Here is a 21,628-nt window from a genome sequence, read left to right as displayed (position 1 = left end):
ATATTCCTGATATATTCCTTTAAGTGATTTAAACTTGTCCACTCTCTATTGTCCAATTGTGACATCATACAAACCACAGGCGCACATACAAAATAAAACAAGCGCAGATAAAGCATCCACACGCTTATGGGTTTACTTTTGAAATTTAAATCTTTGCAAAAACCCTGAGAAAAAACTTTGTAAAATGCAATTTACTGCAAAAATCCTATGAATCAATTTGAACAAAATGCCCCGTCGACGCCCCACAAAAAACTCTAAAAGCCGATATGAAATTTATAAAGTAAAACCAAAAGCATTCGGCTAAAACTAGCGAAAAACGCGGAGCTCCCCCAGACACGTCCTTCCCCGCTCCCCGCTTTAGATCTCGTATTTAATCAATAACTTAAAGATGCACGTTCGTCACAAGTGGGTCTGCGCCATAGAGACTATTAAACCTACGCTGAATCCCCCATTGACGTATCAAATGTCATGACGCTGAATGTAAATAGCGCCGGGTGAACGGGCAAGCGAACATGGTGTTGGGGCCAATTCGTTGCACACCACTGCACACACCAAGTACACACAGTCCCGTGCACATAAAATCATGGGGGTATTGGGGCGTAAGTCTCCATGGTGCAGACCCACTTGTGACGACCATGCGGCTTTAAGAAAAATTGTTATCCTAAGTTTGCATTTAAGTCATTTATCGTTTTTGTTTAGAAAATGTTGTTCCATTTTTACCAAATACGATAAATGTTAAACACCTGCCCCACTCATATCCATAATCACCAGTTTCAATCAAATTTGATGCATTTTATTTCCTTCTCTCCCCTACTTTAAGGTCAGGATTATAGTATATCACAACACTACCACGTCTGGAGAGACTTACTTTGCGGCGGCACTTTTTAGATGGCACTTCGATGTTTTCCTCTTGCTGATCTTTACCTGCAGCATCACCAGGGCCTGCATTGTTTCTATTACCCATTTCTTGCATCTGCCATGAAAGATAAAAGATGCACAACTGCGAATGGTAAATTCAGGCAGTCAAATGAAATAAGCGACCAAGACCACTGTTCATGCGTACGCTGAAGCTTTTGTTTTGTAGAAGTTTGGTGGCCTGTTCGAATTGTTTTTGGCCACACATTTTAGTTGGCAAAACTCTATCATATAATATTTTGATAACACCAAGGATCAAGCTATTTTTTACTTTTCACAAGATATTATGTATAATATCTTGTTAAAAGTCAAACATAGCTCTATCTTTGGTGTGATCAGAATACAGTACGAGTATGAAAGTTTTGCGGACTAAAATGTGTGGCAAGGGGGCAAATCGAACAGGTCACCAAACTTCTACAAGAGCTTCAGCGTAAATGCGTACGCATGAACAGTGATACTGGTTGCTTATTTTATTTGACTGCCTGAATTTACCATTTGCAGGAAACAGGTTTTTGATGAGTTCTTTGAATATTAAAACTTCATTTCCGATCATTAAACTGGAATTTAGGCACCCGGTGCGAAACTGCACTATATAGCACCAAGAAATCAATAAATAAGGAAAATTTGACTGTCTTAATTTTCAATGTTGAAAACCCGTTGAACACCATGCATAAAATAATATATTCTGAGACTGAGTGGTGAGCAATGCCCGCTAACGCAGAGCGTTAACCCCTTGACTTGCAGGGGTGAGCAATGCCAATAGGCCTATTTAGAGTTCTAGACTGATTTGCACTTACAGTTACACTCAGTCACACTGTGGCACAGACAAACAAGGGAATTTTGGCATAAATTTGCATTTAATGAATTGATAGAAATAATAGCTTGCTACCAGAAATTATCAACTGTTCATCAGGGCTAGAATTGTTCCAGAGCACCCCCCAGTGACAAACCCAATTTGTCGTAGGTGTTGCAAGATTTTTTTTGCTGGCCCTGGCTCCCGGATCGGACTAAAATCAAGCGGCTGGCTGCTGCAGCTGCGCGCGCGTTGTGTGTAAATTCATGCAAAAGAAGGAACATTCTGCAAGTGTCGAAGTACAGAAAATCTAACTACATCACCGCAATCGTTTCATATTACTGTATTACGACCACACAGTGGTGTTAAGGTATATCTTAGAATCGCTTAATTTTATATTACGTGTCACCAAGTGGATTTTTCAAGGTGATTTTGTGCAAAATTAACCCGATGTTTTCAGTGTTCATTGCAGCCTACCAACCGTCCTACTTTACACATTAGCGTACGTAGGTGTACACGTACCGTACCTTCTGGGCGCGACAATATTGAGGCCGCCCGGCTAACCGCAGCCACTCGCTCACTAACGCTCGAATTTTCGAAGAAATACTGAATCAATACCTAGTATGAAACCATACAACTTTACCACGACTTTTAAAGAGATGATTTGAAATGATATACAAAATGAATACAGTACTTACCCTTAAATTTTTTTATGTAGTTTTCCAGACCCCACTGCCTGAGTTTATCGGCCACAAACTCCATTTTGTCCTGTGTGAAGAAAATTGCCCACGCATGCGTTTTTGTTCTTCGTACAGCGGGCGTCGCCTCTTTATAGCCAATCACATTTCAAAGAAGTTTTGACTTGACTGTCTAGTCAAAACAATATTGGTAATGGACTAGTTTCTAGTCAAACCTGTAACAAAACGGATAGAATTCTAGTCAAAATAACTAGAATCTGGTCAAAAAAATATGAGCCGAAAATCTAGTCGAAAAATGACTAGGTATTTTTTAGAGTGTATGGGCGGTTTGAATAAAATTAAATAAAACGGCTGTTTTCGACAAGCCGTACGGCGGCCGTAGACGAAATGTGACCGAGGTCTGGTGGTCGAGAAAAAAGGGATATGACCTCATATCATTCGACCTTTTGACCCCATCATATTTATGAACACACATGTGGTATTAACAGGAAAGGTGATTACTATGTCTCTGCCGAACTTAGTAGCTCCATGGTTCAGGCGAGACAAAAAGGGGTAGTCCTATATAACCTATGGATTAGAATACTAAACGTAATCTTGCTGGAATACATATTACTCCTCGTAGAAATATTGGCTGTAGCAACTTATCAATTTAATAATAAACAATAAACATATGACTATATAGCACCAAATACACTCTGTAGAGTGCTCAAACTAGGAGCATAAATAATTAATAAAAGAAAAGGTTTTAAGAGCATTTTGAAAGACTCAACAGAGATACATAATGGCTTAGTGGTAGAGCGCCAGACTCATGAACGGGAGACTTCAAAAATGGGACCTTCTCCCTTCTATTCAGGTGTTCGATGTATTAGATTGAATAATTATGCAGGGTTTGCTGGGAGAACAGCTTACATCTGAGTGGATACCCAGAGTAAATAAGAATTAATTTTATCATTATGTCTTCAGGAATTATGGAACACGCATGAGCAAAAGATACCCCCAAGCCCCGCCCCTGGTAGTCCAGGGGAGCGTTTCATCAACATTTCTGTCCGACAAGTTGTCAGGTCTGACAATTTTCCTTAATTTTGATTGGCTGACAAGCACCGTTACTATGGTAACTGTGGGATAAAACAGGACATGTCGGATAAAACGTCCGACAAGTGCTTTCATCAAACGCTCCCCTGATGCTGGCTCTTCTGAGTTATTTCCCCTCCACTCTCACTGCACACTATCAACTGTGCGTTTTCCTCCACACTGCACTTACCCAGTGCTCGCGACCCCCAAATTTACCCCTCCCGAAGATCACGCGACCCTCAATTTTTTTGGGGAGAGGGTCGCGTGATCACTGGGTAAGGGCAGTGTGGAAGAAAACGTGCAGTCGATGGTGCGCAGTGAGAGTGGAGGGGGAAATCTCGAAGGCCAGCATCTGCACTAATCTTTTGGAACTACAAGCATGTGAGATGTACATGTAGTCTGCAGACATAGACCCTTGGTTTTTGCAATTTGCATATAGTGCATAATGTAGAGAGGGGGGGGGGGGGATGGGTAATAACATAATAAAAGAGAGCAGGCGAGACGAGACGACGTCAACTCAAAAGCTGTGAGGTTAAAGGGATAGTCCGGGCTGAAAATATTCATATCTTAATACTAAAATTCACTGAGCAAAATGCTGAAAATTCCATCAAAATCGGATAACAAATAATAAAGTTATTGAATTTTAAAGTTAACAAATATTTTTTTTAAACAGTCGCTCTGAATATTCATTAGGCATGTTAGGTGGGCTGATAATATCACATCCCCACTTGTTCTTTTGCATTTTATTATATGAAATTAGGTTTATTCAAATTTTTTCCTCCAAGAACTAGAAAAATTGGTTTGACAACTGATGTACAGCGTGTCTCTAAAAAAAAGTAAACCCAACTTCAACGGCAAATTTTCAGAAAACTAAAAAATATTTACACATTATTTTTTCATGGTTAGATAGTCCAATAAGTCCTCTGTCCAATTATATCACTTAGGTTATCTAACTCTTATGCATGACTGAGCATGATTCAACTTAGTGAACTGGTGTCAAATCATCACTGTGGCAAGTTATTTCTTGTTATTGTCATGCATTCAAGGCCTATTTGAAGTTAAATGTTTGTCACATGTTAGGCCTATGATTAAATCATCACTGTGGCAAGTTATTTCTTGCTATTGTCATGCATTCAAGGCCTATTTGAAGTTAAATTTTGGTCACATGTTAGGCCTATAATTTCATAACAACTTCAGCAAAGGTTGTTCCTAACACAGGCACACTTCACATGCTTTCCAAACATGGTACAGTTGACAATTGAGCAGAGAGTATTCCTGGTAACTCAATACCAGGAAACAAGAAGTTTCGTGGAAGTTCAAGAGGCTTTTCGGGTGCAGTTCCCTGAGAGGCAGCCTCCAACAAAAGGGCCATCTGGTACAATGTGAGAAAGTATGCTGATCACGGAACCACTGAGTTTAACTTCAAATAGGCCTTGAATGCATGAAAATAACAAGAAATAACTTGCCACAGTGATGATTTGACACCAGTTCACTAAGTTGAATCATGCTCAGTCATGCATGAGAGTTACATGTAGATAACCTAAGTGATGTAATTTGACAGAAGACTTATTGGACTATCTAACCATGAAAAAATAATGTGTTAATATTTTTTAGTTTTCTGAAAATTTGCCGTTGAAGTTGGGTTTACTTTTTTAGAGACACACTGTAGTGCATTAGATATTCATTCCTGCAACTTTTTTCATTATAAGGGAGACATATTATTCACACATGTATGAAATAATGGAAAAAAATATGATTTCATGTAATAACATAAGAAAAGGGAAAGTGGGGATGTGACGTCATCAGCCCACCTAATGAATATTCATGACGACTGTTTTCACAAAATATTGCTAACCTTTAAAATTCAATTACTTTGTTATTTGTTAGCCTATTTTGATGGAATTTACAGCATTATGCTAAGTGAATTTTACTATATATTAAGATATATTTTCAGCCCAGACTTCCCTTCAACAAACTTAAATTACAAGTCCACCCCAACAGAAAGTTGTTTTGACTAAATAGACAATAATCACACAAGCGTAGCACTGAAAATTTCATCAAAATCAGATGTAAAATGAGAGTTAAAACATTTTCAAGTTTCCATTAATTTCACAAAGCAGTTATATTCACATCCTGATTGGTTTGGAAATGAGGGGACCGATGATGTCACCCACTCATTTTTTATTTTGCATTTTAACTCATAACCTGCCACGGCCTTGCATGCGCGCCGACCCTTCACTGCTTCATGTACATGCAAGCGCATTATCGATCGGCTGCTTTGTGCATGACTGCTCGCACTCCCTTCCCCTGCTTCGTGCATGACTGCGCACATACGGCATAATGCTAATTGTTTACGCCAATTGCATTGTATTGTGTATCGCACGCACGCTGAAATAGTTTTTGTCTCACCTGCATAGCAGAGTGAGACTATAGGCGCCGTTTTTTCCGACGGCGGCGGCGGTGGCGGCGTCAACACCAAATCTTAACCTGAGGTTAAGTTTTTGAAATGACAGCATAACTTAGAAAGTATATGGACCTAGTTCATGAAACTTGGCCATAAGGTTAATCAAGTATTACTGAACATCCTGCCTGAGTTTCATGTCACATGACCAAGGTCAAAGGTCATTTAGGGTCAATGAACTTAGACCATGTTGGGGGAATCAACATCAAAATCTTAACCTAAGGTTAAGTTTTTGAAATGTCATGATAACTTAGAAAATGTATGGACCTAGTTCATGAAACTTATACATAAGGTTAATCAAGTATCACTGAACATCCTGCATGAGTTTCACATCACATGACCAAGGTCAAAGGTCATTTAGGGTCAATGAACTTTGGCCGAATTGGGGGTATCTGTTGAATTACCATCATAACTTTGAAAGTTTATGGATCTGATTCATGAAACTTGGACATAATAGTAATCAAGTATTACTGAACATCCTGTGCAAGTTTCAGGTCACATGATCAAGGTCAAAGGTCATTTAGGGTCAATGAACTTTGGCCAAATTGGGGTATTTGTTGAATTACAGCCATAAATTTGAAAGTGTGTTGGTCTAGTTCATAAAACTTGGACATAAGAGTAATCAAGTATCACTGAACATCCTGTGCGAGTTTCAGGTCACATGATCAAGGTCAAAGGTCATGTAAGGTCAAAGAACTTTGGCCATGTTGGGGGTATTTGTTGAATTGCCATCATATCTCTATAAGTGTATTGGTCTAGTTCATAAAACATGGAAATACGAGTAACCAAGTATCACTGAACATCTTGTGCGAGTTATAGTAGTTTTCAAAATCAGCACTGCTGCTATATTGAATCGCGTGATGCAGGTGAGACGGCCAGAGGCATTCCACTTGTTATTGTACGGCGTACAAATCGATCAGAATATTGCTCTAATAACTACGACTTACATTTGACTTTTTCGAGTTTTTGCGGGATTTTATGAGCATCATGGCTCCATGGAGGAAGGGACAGAAACTTTATGACCCAGATGAAGTCAGACAGAGCGATGGTATTGAGGGATGCCCAGCCCCGGGCAGATTCGGACTCCGAGGAATCTCTGGCTGAGAGCGAGTCCGAGAGCTCAGATGATGACTACGGTCCCTCGCATAGAGATTCGTGTCAAGAAGAAGATGGAACTGATAACTATCAAAACGACTCTGATAGTGAAAATCCCTCTGCCAGATTATACAGTGCAATAAATTTTGGAATGAAGAAGAACCCCATATGAAAAGCTATAAGACCTGCATGGTAAAATTTTGTACTATTTTATATGATATATTGCAATATAGAGATTTCGGAGTACTATCTACCTAACATTATGCTATATCTTTATTTTCTTGATCGTGCAATTTCATTGCAATCTTACTGTGTCATGTTACCATAGGCAGCGGAAGGGGGGGGGGGATCTGGCCCCCTGAATTCGGAGTTGGAGGGGGAAGGTCCCCCCCCCTAAATTTTTTGTTGATAACTTTTTTTTTTTTTTGCTTGTCAAAAAATTTTGGTTGATAACCTTTTTTTTTTGCTTGTAAATTTTATTTCTTCCGTCACCCCCCTAATATTTTTTCCTTCATTTTTAATTCATTGTGGTACATACAACATTGTCAGGTCAATATGTAATTTTTAATATATCAATATTTACTAAAATTCTCGTTTGCATTTTTAATTCTTTCAATATGCAATAAATAGAGAGACAAATCCCTTCAGATTAAAAAGTAAACTTTTCTTGGATTACTCATTTTTAATCTTCAGGAAGATTAAATCAATCATAATCAAATTAGATTTAAAAACTAATCAGTTATGAATTAACTATAAATCCCTTTCTAGATTGACACTTTCACAATCTAAAAAACAGTACACAATATGACATTAAGAAATGGGTGTTTTTACAGCTTTATTTTCATAACATTTCACCAGTTAAAATTCAAAATTCAATGCTTTCAAAGAATTATTTGTATTGCAACAATACACATTTCATCAGTTAACATTCAAAATTCAATGCTTTCAAAGAATTATTTACATTGCAACAATACACATCAGAGTGTAATGTGATTATGAAGACCATTGTACAATCAATTCTCAATATAATGAAAGTAGAAACATTAAATATTCTGTACAATTATAAGGTGAACTAGAAATATCACCGAAGGTGATTAATACCCCGCCCCACCAATAACATGCTGTTACCATGACAACACAATTTTTGACACATGTTATAAATTCATAAAAATACACAGAATAAGTTATATCATATATAATAAGGAAGGGATAAGTGACCAGGCAATGTATAATATTGAAAGAGTTTACAATTCAAGTTGTGTTTCAGCGCTAATCATTGTCACAGTAAATAACTTCAGGGCATAATTAATTATAGTCGTGTGTACTCAAATTCATAAATTGCAGAAATAAAGAAATGAGAGCAAGTTAAACAAAAACTTTCAGATTGTTGTAACAGAATAACAGACCAACAGGGACCGTGATTACTAAGTCTCTGCTGAACTTTGTTTAGGTGAGACAAAAAGAGCAAAATAAATATGAAAAGGAAAGTTTAACCTTAATAAGACTGGAGTATTTTGGAGGATGGAAAGACTGTTTGGGGGGGGGGGTTAAATGCCCTAAAGGCCCCCCGCCCAATCTCGGCTTTGTTGATCGCGCAATCGCAATGAAAATAGTCATGCACGTCACCCATGACTTAATCTAAAAAACTGTGTACTATTTGATTGTTCCAAAATTATTCAAATTAATTTGTTATTAATTATCCCAATTTATGCATGAAATTAGAATTTGACTGTTTTAAATTATAAGGCCCTTGTACCGCTAATCTTTTGTTTAGAGACTCCCTGTGAGATTCTGACCAAATGCACATAAAAAAATAATCAGTATCAAAGTGTTTTAAGTATTTAATTGTTTTTGAAATTTCATATGTATTTCTTTGTTTTCGACTTTTTTTGGATGGAAATTGTCGGCAATAATTTTATGATCTTAAACAACATGAAATTAATTGATTTTAATCAGTAAAAGTAAAGAGAACGGTATGAATTTTGGCCACTAACAGAATTTGCATTTTGAGCAATTTTGGTACTGACATGCACTTACATAATTATCAGGGGTGGTATTCTGAGATCCATTTTATCTCAGATAAAATAAAATATTTTATCTCCGTTAAAATCAGTGAGATAAAATACCCTTAAAATCTCTCCGAATTGGTATTCTGAGAACAATTTTATCTTCATTTTATCTCTGTAAGACACACCTATTTTGTAATCAATATCCAATAAGAAACACGCTTTTATAGCTCTCTCATATCACTCAACCAATGGAAATCCATTCCGCTAGGAGGTGTGGCGAAGAGGTGAGATTGCGTCAATTTATTGACTTCAATACGCTTGCACTATACGCTTGCGCGTCTTTACAGAGATTTCTTTTTAACAAAAATGGCAATACTCTCATCTTTTTTTCGAAGTCTATATCGCATCTTTTCAAGCATCATTTCAAAGACAATATTAGTCAAGAAAAGTCTTATGAAATGCTTCCTGATTGTACAGGAATAACTTTAAGGTGTTGTTCTCAATGAATATATAATTTTTCTTAATTTTCATGCCAACATTTGGAGTTAATTCACTTAAAAATATTAACGAAATCAACGTCGCGGAGATAAAATAGCCCCTACCCTCTTTTAAGTTAATTTTATTTTTTCTTCAAAGTAACTTGGGCGCAAGCACATCACCCGCGTTGCAATGGCCAGATACGCGATGGGTATGTCTACGCAGCCACTGCTCTGTTGCGTATCATCATAGATACGCAAGATAAAATGTATACGCAAGATAAAATTGTAAATTTAATCTGAGAGATAAAATGTCATCTCAGAATACCAATTTCATTTTAAGAGATAAAATAAAATATTTTAAAGATAAAATGACCTCAGAATACCGCCCCCGGCCTCTACAAATTTTTTTTTCATCACTTACCCTGTTGGGCAAGTGATAAAAAAATTTGCTTGCCCGATAAAAAAAACTGCTTGCCCGATTTTTTTTCAAAAATTCTTTTGCTCTTAATTATTCTTTTCTGTCCTGGTTGAACTTAATTCACTGGCACTGGCCTCGGCATTTCTTTTTCTTGACTCTTGTTCAAGTTGTTCTGGTCGCCGATCGCGACGACAAAAGTCGCATATTTTAGTCTGACGACTCATTGTTTATTTGGTTTGAAGTTGAAGCCAAGTCCTGGCCGAGTCAGTCCGAAGCTTGCATGCATTCAGCGTGATCTAGCTCGAGAGTCGGCTGGCTCACGATCGCTCGTGTACGTATGTACATGTACTGTAGCGCCGATGTATTAGAGCATGTGCTAAGAGGGCGAGAGAGGGGTTTCCCCAGCTAGCTCCTTCGTCGATTAGTAGCGCATGCGCACAGTATAGTTTAGAAAGAAAGATGGCAGCCCCCATCGAACGGGACCGTTGGCGATAAATTGTCGGTAAATTTGCGCTGATTTGACATGTTTCCACTGTTTTTTTACTGGTATGACATTTTGTATGAGAGATAATTGCAATTTATCGAAAAATTATTAAAAATTTACTGAAATATCGTTTTCATTTTCAAAACAACCACTTGCGCGATTGGGCAATTGACTTTGAGAAATGCTTGCCCGCACGTAATTTTCACTTGCCCCGGGCAAGTGGTTTTGTTACGCCCTGTAATTATGCATAATTTCGGACTGCATACCCAGGCGTCGTAAATTTGGTCTCAAAAGTTGCATGAGATTTATCGACACAGATTTATTGCAAAAAAAAAATTCAAGAGGGGCCTTTCACCCTCCCCCTCCCCAGTCTATTTAGGTTTAAATTTGTCTTTATGTCTTAATGCAAGACCCTGTAAATTCTGCTTGATTCTTTACCTTATGACTTATGAATAATAAATCACTCTCAGCAATGTAATATCAAACTAGATATCACCTTGTCTTCTAGTTATTTTTGTAAAAAATGTGTCTGCACATCCTCACAAGCAGACCAATGTATGTGCCACATTTCATGAATATTGGTTGAAAACTGAAGAAGTAGTTTGATCCGCAAGATTTTTACCAAATTTTATGCCATTACATGCCGTTACCATGACAATGCAGTTTCCAACACATAAGAAAAATGCGTCTTGCACATCCTCACAACAAGACTAATCTATGTGCCAATTTTCATGAGTCTTGGTTGAAAAATGAGGAAGTAGTTCGATCCGCAAGATTTGCAACGGACCGCCCGACCATACGCTGATTCCTATATACCCCCTTCAAACTTCGTATGGTGGGGGTATAATAAAAAACATTTCTTTTCAACCCTTAGGCTCACACCACAAGTAGTCAATGAACTCATTTTGTCTCGGAACACTTGTACATCATAACTCATCTTAATTCAGATAATTTCATACAAAGGCTCATTTTTCTGGCATAAACTAACCACTAATTTAGCTTTTAACTCAAAACCACTACTATCCAGATCGCTTCTCTAAAGCTTGAAATAACAACCTTGTACTACTTTTTTGCTCTGCATAATTGAAATATGTAAATGAGAACTTCTTTCGTAAATGGTCTGCATACAAGACTACCTATATGAACAACATTTTCTCACTCAGCGTATATTTATACCATTTGGAATCTACAAAAACCTCACTTATTTTCATATTTTCATATTTATGTACAAAATCCGAAATAACAGCCTTAGAGAAACTATTCTCCGTCATGTTCGTATAGACAGCAAAAGTGCTTATGAATTACAAAGGTAAGGTGAGTGAGAAGCCTGTCCCGGTCTAACAAACCCTCTGTTCTGTCCCCGAAAGCCGCTTAGATTTGTTGTCCAAGCTACTACTCGGTTAACTTTAAATTTCGGATCGATAACCCCATACTTCTTACAGAGGCTTTGGTATCAGATGCCTGCATGACCCTGTACACTTCAGATGCCATGAACTCATAGAAATTTTGATTTACTTGGGCAAAATGAACTCCAAATACATGAGACTTAAAAAGCCTGTCAGTGGCTTCCACCACATTCTGTCCCGCTTCAATCACTACCTTGTCCGCAATCAAGAAATATTGTAGTGGCTTGCGTCTGTGTCCAAGGGCTAGAATATAGGGCTGCCGAAACTCGATCAGCAGACTTCCCAGCTGCTGCCGCTTGAACATCTGTCCCAATCTGGCAAAGAAGCAGAAAGAAGTGATAGTTGAGCATTGACAACATGAGCTACAAATTTTAAAAGCATAGGCCCCAACAATATATTCATACAAATGTAGAACCTAATTACTCTCGTATTAAAACAGGGAGAAAAAAAATTACATGATGTAACCTGTAGTATATTTGAAACAACCCCATGGATGAAACATTGGGAGGCTGCCATGATCCATAAACAGCCAACAATATTTATAAGCCAACGATGAGGTTGTTCCAGTGAAGGAGAGATTAATGACTGCATGTATACATGCCTGCACAGCTGGAATTTGCATTACATAAGATATTGGAATGCATCTTCAGGATGGCATACACCACTGCATTATATTTCTATGGCCTCTTTCAAGTTCTGGCTCTGCAATTTGTAATCATCATATAATTTTTCTTTGTTCATATTTTTGCATTTGTTATTATACATGAAGTTGATATTGTTGTTGGATAAATAAATACTACAAGTAATTTCTTTTTAATGATCATTCACAATTCTTAATACATAGGATACACAGAAAAATTGAAAAGTTTTCATAGTGAAAAGTCAAGGGGGAGAGGCATTAACCAATGTAGAGGAAGATTCATATAGAGGTGGCACAAAGCCCGGGAACAAAAGAAAAAAACTAACAGACTAATATGCTTTTCACACTGTATTTCCTTAACCCCATACTATCCTTCACCCCGGACTATCCTTAACCCCACACTATCTTTTTTCGGTTTCACACTGTCTTTCTTAACCCCATACTATTTGCTTAGCCGGGGTTAGGATTTTTATCGCGTTTCACACTGTACATGAGTTAACCCCGGACTATCAGCAAAGCTCATGAATATTTATGACCTTTATACCGATGCGCATGCAATTTCCGACTAAAAGGGGAGGAGGAATCAGCTCGCTAATTTCAATGTTGTTGTTCTCGGCCGCTATGCACTATAGGCCTTGCGCTAAATTTCCCGACATCGATACTCGACATCGTCAAGGACAACGACCATGCCTTCAAACGAGGTTTTAAGCATGATTGTCCTGTGTTTAAACTTATACTTGATGAAAAGAAGAGTGCGTGGATTTGCCAGGAGAAATAATATTGCAAGGAGAAAACCAGGCGACGGAGGCAATTTGAAGTTGCAATGTCCGAGGAACTGTCAAACTTTTTATTTTGTTTACGTTGAAATCGTCTCGGCCTCTATGTATTTTGAACGAACCATGGGCACTACCGAAGTCTGATGTCTGGTGGAGAGGAATAGTTCTCGGTACTTTCGATGAGGAGGACTGGCGAAGCCATTTCCGAATGTCACGGAATACATTCATGTTTCTCTGCGCTCGTCTTCGCCCGAGCATCCAGGAGATGAACACTCATCTTCGTGTAGCCGTCGGGGTCGAGCAGCGGGTGGCGATCACGCTGTGGCGACTAGCAACAAACATTGAATACAGGACGGCGGCACAGCTGTTTGGTGTGGGTATTTCGACCGTTTGCTGTATTGTTCATCAGGTAGATAAATTTAGCTACAATTTTTGAAAAAAAAAGGATCGATCACTTAATAGAAACATTTTCCAAATAAGGCAAAATTTAATCTCGGTTGTACAGTAGGCCCTACTATACTACTTACTACCGTACATGTACCAAAAAAAAAACTAGAAATAAATGGAAATAGAATTAAATATGAATAAGATTTTTTTTCTTTCCACGAAGGAACAGCACAAAAGTGAAATTAAAAGTTTGAAATTTTATTCTATGTCCATTCTGCACACATGTTATTCAATTGAATGTTGTTGTTTTTTTAGAGAGGTCTTGTACGGGGGAGGGGGGGGGGGGGGGTCACAGCCAGCCTGTGCCCCCCCCCCCCCCCGACTGGAGGCACAGTAAAAATTTGTAATGTAAACAATACCGTCATAACATAAGTGGGTTCCCTCCCCCCTTAAAAGCGAGGATTTTTTTTGGGGGAGGGGTGTTGTCAAATTTTCCTCAAGGAAAAAGTGCCTTTCACCCTTCCCATTAAAAAAAATGTTTCACATCCTAGGTATGGGCTTATCATCCAATAATATTATTGTGGTACTAATCTTGCTTCATTTTTTTTTTTTCGTTTTTACCTTCTCTTATTCCAGGTTTGTAGGGCCATTGTTGAAATACTCCAATGACATTATTAAGATTCCACGTGGGGATGCAGCTATTGAAGTTCCTGAATTTGAGGTCAGATGGGGATTTCCTCAATGTTTTGGTGCCATCAATGGGAGTCACATTCCAGTGTTATCACCAAAAGAGTTTCGGGCCGACTATTATAATCGTAAGGGATTCTACAGTACGGTACTAAAAGGTCTTGTGGACCATAGGTATAGATTTATGAACATTAATTTTGGATATCCTGGTAGTGTAAACGATGCCCGGGTTTTCTCCAATTCCAGGGTCTTTCGGCTTGGCAATGGGGGGAGAACTCTGTCCTGACCAACGTGAGATTAATGGAATTCAAGTTCCTGTCACTATTCTTGGAGACATATCCCTTGTTGCCATGGCTAATGAAACCCTTTCATGATAATGGCCAGTTGACATGGGAAAAAAGGCAGTTCAATTATCGTCTGAGTAGAGCGAGGATGGTGGTTGAAAATGCTTTCGGTAGACTGAAGGGAAGGTGGAGAATACTTCTCAAAAGACAAGACACACACATTAAACATCTTGGTGATCTTGTGGTAGCATGCTGTGTTTTAGACAATCTTTGCGAGTCTGCAGGAGAGAATTTTGATGGTGATGCTCAAGCTCAGAATGTCCAAGGTGCACAAGATGAAAACCATGATGATGCAGCAAGAATAAGAGATGCCTTGGTCCAGTACAGTATCTTGCAGATGCTTGAAGTTGCCAGAAAAAACCTCAAATAATTTGTGTAAACAAGCAGCATATTACCACAAGATCATCAATATATTATTGTTTGATAGTACATGTACATTTCATTATTCCGAACCCAAGCTTCATAAATTTGCATGATTGGGTTTTTTTGTGTGTGTGTGTGTGTTGAAGGTTTCCTGCCAATGCCCCCACCTGAAATACAAGTATAAACACTCAAAAAACAAAATTAAAATGTGATCATTTAAAAAAAAAAAAAATTCTGCACTCAGTATTCCTTCTTTCAGGCTGTATAGAATGCATTTTTTTTCACCAATCAATGATTCTCATTAATGTTTTAGTAGAGCGGCTAAGCACCAAAATCGTTCACTTTTTGAAGAAAGCATGAAATTTTGCACATGGTATCTATGATACATGAGGATTGTAAAAAAAAATGGTTAAAAAAAAAAGCGCCCTCTGGGGGCCGCCATTTTGAATTCCAATATGGCCGTCAAAATCATAATACTTTTGGTCATATCTGCTGTTCTATTGCACCTAGGACTGAGATTCAAACGTCTTTACCCATGTTTTCAGTGTCTAGGAACATGATGGCAGTGTTAAAATCTATGTCAGAGGTCCGCCATATTGAATTCCAAGATGGCCGACAAAATAAAATTACTTTTGCGCTCGTTTTGTGCAGGTTTTTTTTTTTTTTGCTATTTCACCTTGGAGTTAAATCTAAACGACTATTCCTGTGTTTTTTTGTCCAGAAAGTTATTACTTATTATCATAATCTATATCAGAAGTCTGCAAAATTGAAATTAAGAAATAACACCCTCTGGGGCCGCCATTTTGAATTCAAATATGGCTGCAGAAATCAACATACCCTCTGTCCATATTTAGGAGTTCAAGTGTTTTCGATGTCTAAAAAAACATTGCCAATGTCAGAACTTGCATCTGCGGTATTTGATTTCAAGATGGCCGCCTTGCTATTACACAATATATGTGACAATATACGATATGCCAATGATCATGATACCTTTGAACATATTTCAAATGAGCTCATTTCACCATATAGCCACAATATAGTCTTTTTGCAAACCTGTTAATACCTATATTTGCACGAAGACAAGCACACAGTTCAAACTTATATATCCATTTTGGTGATTTGAAAAATGTTGGTTGTGTCAAAATCAGAGGATTCTCAGATGGCCACCATGTAGTCCGCGCTAGTGCAACCATTAGGCATTGACATACCCAAAATAAGAGTGTTAGACAGTTGGATTCCCAGGTAAGGATGTTGGCTAACCTTGGAGTGTCTTGCAGAGGATCCAATAATCAGCGAACAATTAACTGCACTGTTGATGAGATGTTTGTCGAGATTTTTGTGGTATAGATGAAAAATAAGGGATAAGGATGTCCTGTCCACATTTATCTATTCTGATCTCCTACTTATAACATACCCCTCCACATTTGCAAAGTGCAGTACATTCCAGCTTTGTCTTGAAGCACTTGCAGTTTCCCTTGCAAGATTTGATGCAGTTACAGGAAATTAATTCAAGACAAGCTGCTTCGGCGATGGGCAAGGTGGACCACTTAGGAACAAAACCATCTGATTCGGTCGATTCCCACCCCCATTCAGTGACATCAGGAATTTGAGGTTGTATTTCAAGTGATTGTCCCCACACATGGCCTGACTGGTAAGCTGATCGCTTGATGTGTTGTTCTAAGACAGCTCTTGTGGGAGGGATGTTCTCGATGTTTCTTTTCATTTTTGCGAAAAGTTCCATTCTGGCTTCATTGACACGAGTCTCATCACTGGTCCGGCAGTACATCAGGACAACGAATCGTTCAAGTTCTAGAACAACTTCATCTGGTAGTTGTGTTGTACACGGCCGTGACAGTGCAACAAACGTGTTGGTGATATCTGGCCATGCAAGCAAAGTTTTCCATGCAGATTTCTTCCCGTGGTTGGCGAAGTAGGATGTTACATCACATCCAGTGAATGCGTGAAAGAAAAGCAATCCTTTGGCCATCTCTGGGGATATTGCATGGGCAATCTCATGGATTGGAATGTACCTGAAATCCTTGCCAGTTCCAAAAGCTATCCAGAGTTGCTCGATGTCTGGCAAGTCCTGGAAATGGGCAAGAGCGAGCACAACAACATCAGTATGAACAGTTCGTATCATTGCTCTCTTGAACCCGCAGTTCATAGCATCTTTGACATGAAGAAGGATACGCGTATCCCGGACGCGTATTTGCTTCTTCATGCGAGCATGGTTGAAGTCCATCTGTGGTGTAATCCTCTCTAGAGGTGACAACAGAGTCCAGTAGGGTGGAAATGATGACCTTGTCACCTGTGTCCTTGGAAACACATTGTTGTCCTAGGAATTGGAAGAGTTCATCCTTATTGTTATCATTCCGCAAGAAGTTTTTCCAGTTCCCTGGAAGCTTCACATTACCAGACACCCTCTTCCTTGTGCCTGTACCTCTGTTTGCTCTTGTTGAAAGCTTTAAACTGTTCTTGAGATACACGTCCCAAACAAGATCAACCCGCTTGACCTTTCCAAGTTCAAACAAGATGTGCGGGATGAATACTTCCTGTGCATATTCAGCAAAGGTTTTTGATTCCTTAACTGGAATCAGATGCACAAGCGCCGCACCATCAAGGATTGTCACATCTGTAGATGGAGTGTTTGTGACAGCTGACGGAGTATTGAGGAGAGTCTCTAGCAATCTAACCAGATCTGATTTGGTTCCTTGTTTAAGTGTTCCAGACGAAGAAAGTGATGGGGGATATTTTTGGTTTTCATGCTTGAAGAACTCTTTGATGTCACCTCCTCTTGTCTGACTGGCAATGTATAGTCGTGAGAACAATGCGCAGTCGCTCTTCAGATCTATTATTGTCTGCTTTTCCTTGGATGGACCCACATGCTTTCCATTGCGGAAAAGTGGAAGTGAAATTTGTTTGATGGGTGCACTGATGGGTGTTTCGTTTTTCAAGAGGCGTTCCTCGATGAAGGTTTCATACTTCTTCTCTCCCAGGGTGTGAACTTGCTCCATACCCTCCACAACTTTCTGCGGCATGACTTCTTGTGAATCTATTGTTACCAATTCCTTTGAACGATCCATGAATGGATTCCCCAACTCATCCATTACAGCAACAAGGGATCGCACATCATCAGCAAAGGATTTTTGCGCCGATGGACTCTGTTCATGATGCTTTGGATTAGTATCCACAGGTGACTTGTCAGCACTGCTCTCATACTCTTCAATGACCATGGCTAGATGCGGCCCTGCCACCATCCATCGTCGTAGGGCACCTGGATCTTCTGTCAGACCGATGGCTCCTCCGTTACCCTTGACTTGAGCATTCACCTGCTCATGCGCGTGATCCAAACCAATTGCAGAGTATAGATTCCCAGTTTTGTTTGATGTGAATGCACCACGCATGAAGTGTTCATGTACATCTGGGCACTGCTTGGCAAGTCTTGCCATGTCCTTAATGTGTACAGGGATCCAACGGGCATAGTGGATATGGTCTAGCGCAAAGAACCATGGAGCTAGTTGAGACAATGTCTGCACGTACAATTCAAAATTTGATGTCCGAATCGATCGCACAAATGCCAACAAAGTCAGTTCTAGATCAAGCACTGTGCTCCAAAATCGAAACATAGGGTAGAACTTGCTTCGCTGCTCACACCATTCTGTGAAGCTCTCCTCGGCAACAGGATACTGATGGATGGCTGATTCTTTTTCCTTCCTGAAAGATTGCCTTTGGAGAATGTACAGTGAAGAAGCAGTAATTTGATGGGCTCTCCTTGTCCGTGCTACATGTGATGCATGAATGAAACTATCCGCTGTCCCTTGTGTAGCAACTCCTGCTTAGGCGATAGCATTACTCCAACCAGTCATATCCAGCAAATCACCAAGCATTTTCAAGACAGCCATTTCGATATGAAGAGGGCCTAACATCATCACATACTTGTCTTCACCATAGCGCTCTGGGAATCGCCACTGGATCTGTTTCCCAAGGGCATACAAAGGTTGGTCCATCGTCAATACTGGTGTTTGTCCTGGGTTTAACAAGTGTGTTGCTTGTTGGTTGGTATACATGCAATGCATTATTGTTGCAAATGAGTGTGATACTTCACGAAATAATGGCATCAGTGCAATTGTAGTCGGCAGCTTACATGTATGTTGCATCTGCATATTTGCATGGTATGCAGCCCATGACACAAAATCACCAACCGAAAGGTCTCCTTCTTCCATCAAAGATAACTGCTTCTCAAGCCATTTTTTCTCATTAATGCGGTCTTCATCAAACTTGTCCCTATCTGGTCGCATTGGTCCGTACGTCACTGGTGCTTTGTATTCCTTCGGCATTGATGGTGCAGGCAAGATGTTTGTGTATGCCAGAGGAAGAGGATGGATTCGCTTGCCTGTCTCCATGTCAACGAGACCTATCGGGTCAGCATCTGTTCCTTGATTGTTCTCAGTGGGGTGCTGACACAAGGAATGGGCAGTTCCATGAAAAGAGCCAACTGCTGTCGTTGCGCTGGGATTATGATCAATGTTGTCAACCTGTCCTGTCGTGAAAAGATCTTTCTTCAACTGAGGCGGGCAGACTACTCCATTCTCCTCAAAGCGATTGATGATGCCATTTGCGATAGATAATGATATTTTGAGAACCTGATCATATGATATTGCCAATCCATGCTTGTGGAGGCTGTCAATCAATTCACGATTTCGTGTCTGCGCATGAACTTTCAGGCCTATGTAAGTCGGTACCGGGACCTCTCTGTCAGCGTTATGTCGAACTGCATCTTTCTTCACACGATTGCCCTGTATGCTATTGAATATTATGAGTTCACTAATGGTTCGAGCTGCTCGTGTCGACGAACCATCTTTTCGCGTCTGCGACTTGATACTCGGACCATCAAGGATCATATTGACCAGTGCCAGCAGTCTGCTAGGAACTGTGTTTTCAGCCCAATCATTTATCAAGGATCCATTGAATTTTCTGCCTTGGGAGAAAAGTTGCTTCCTGATAATTAAAGCTGCATTTGCCAGTTGTAGCGCTTCAGAATCATCATCATCAAAGCATGTCATTTGGATGGCATCTCTGATCGCAGTGTCGTATGTCAGGAGAACATCTCTTCCTTGCCTCACAGCTTTCAGATATGGACAATGCAATAGGAGCCGCTCTTTCAGACAGGTTGAATTGACCTTTATCTCTGTATTGTCCGGACTCAGTTCCACCAGGCGCTCTGTGTACACAGAGACAAGGTCGACAAGACGGAAGACAGGAACACTAGGCCCAACCATCCTCCTTTCATCAATGTAAGAGATCAGCTCCGCAAGTGCGATACTTTTATGGGACGAGTCGTGACTGTCAGAAGAGCCTTGAAGTCTTGTGTTTCTCACCCGTTTATACCTGTAGAGAGAATGTGAAACGTAAATTAATGGGAAGTTTGAAGTCCAAAACATTTGTAAAATATCTGTTCAGAATTTAAATATTCTTTTGAATTTCATAAAATTTTATTTATTTTCAATTATATTTTGTATCAAGATCAGTTTAGAATGTTTCATTTATATTAAATCATAAATATAACACAGACATTCAAAAGCAAACACACAATTTTACATGCATTTATTTATCGATGCCTAAGCACCAAAAGGAATTTTGCAATTTTGTGCTGGGAGGGTACATACTTTTATATATTCCTCTGAAAAAAAGCAAATTTTGATATCATATTCTAATATCACCACCACACAGATCTTTGATACGATAACGCAATTTGTCGATGGGCTGATAAAACCTCGTATCTCAAAAAAGCAAAATTTTCAGGAGAGCGAAAAAACTTTCTTATTTTAAGAAATTATGTGAATATTCTATGTTATTTGAACTGAATACTATGTTTGATAATTGAATTAATATGAGATGGTTGGAACATGCAATATATAATTGTGAAGGGGATATAATGAGAGGTTTTGGCACAAGAAAAAAAATCATAAAATGAGATAGGAGGTTTTTGTACAAATTATGAAATTTGATATATTTTATAAGAATATGCAACTCATCATTCTTTGTTATGACTATTAGAAGGTAAATTACACCTTACACTTCACATTCATGAACAAAAAAGAGTAATTTTAACCTGAAAAAGAGTGATTTCACAAAAAATTAAGATACAAGGTTTTATCAACCCAGCGTACCTAACGTTCATGGGCTGTTAAAACCTCGTATCTCAAAAAACCCGAAATTTTTAGTAAAACGAAGAAAATGATCTTCCTTTCAAGAAACCATGTGTGTAGGCAATGTTATTTGAACCTTAGACAATGTTTGTTAATCATTTCGATTATGTGAAGTGGTTGAAATGCACTAAATATAATTTAGAAGGCGGGAAATGGAGTTACGAGGTCTGTGCACTTGGCCAAATTTGAATAAAAAGTTGAGATACAAGGTTTTTTTAAAGATATACAACTCCTGGGGTTTTCAGGAGATGAATTATACCTTAAACATCACATTTATATTTTAAAAAGAAATCATTTTCACAAAAATTTGAGATACGAGGTTTTATCAGCCGATCGACGGCATGTATCAGCATCAAACGATATAAAGCCTGGTATGAAACAAAACTTTTTACT

This window comes from Lytechinus pictus, unplaced genomic scaffold, assembly GCF_037042905.1.
Source record: "Lytechinus pictus isolate F3 Inbred unplaced genomic scaffold, Lp3.0 scaffold_31, whole genome shotgun sequence".
Taxonomy (NCBI): Eukaryota; Metazoa; Echinodermata; class Echinoidea; order Temnopleuroida; family Toxopneustidae; genus Lytechinus; species Lytechinus pictus.
This window is presented reverse-complemented; position numbering follows the sequence as displayed.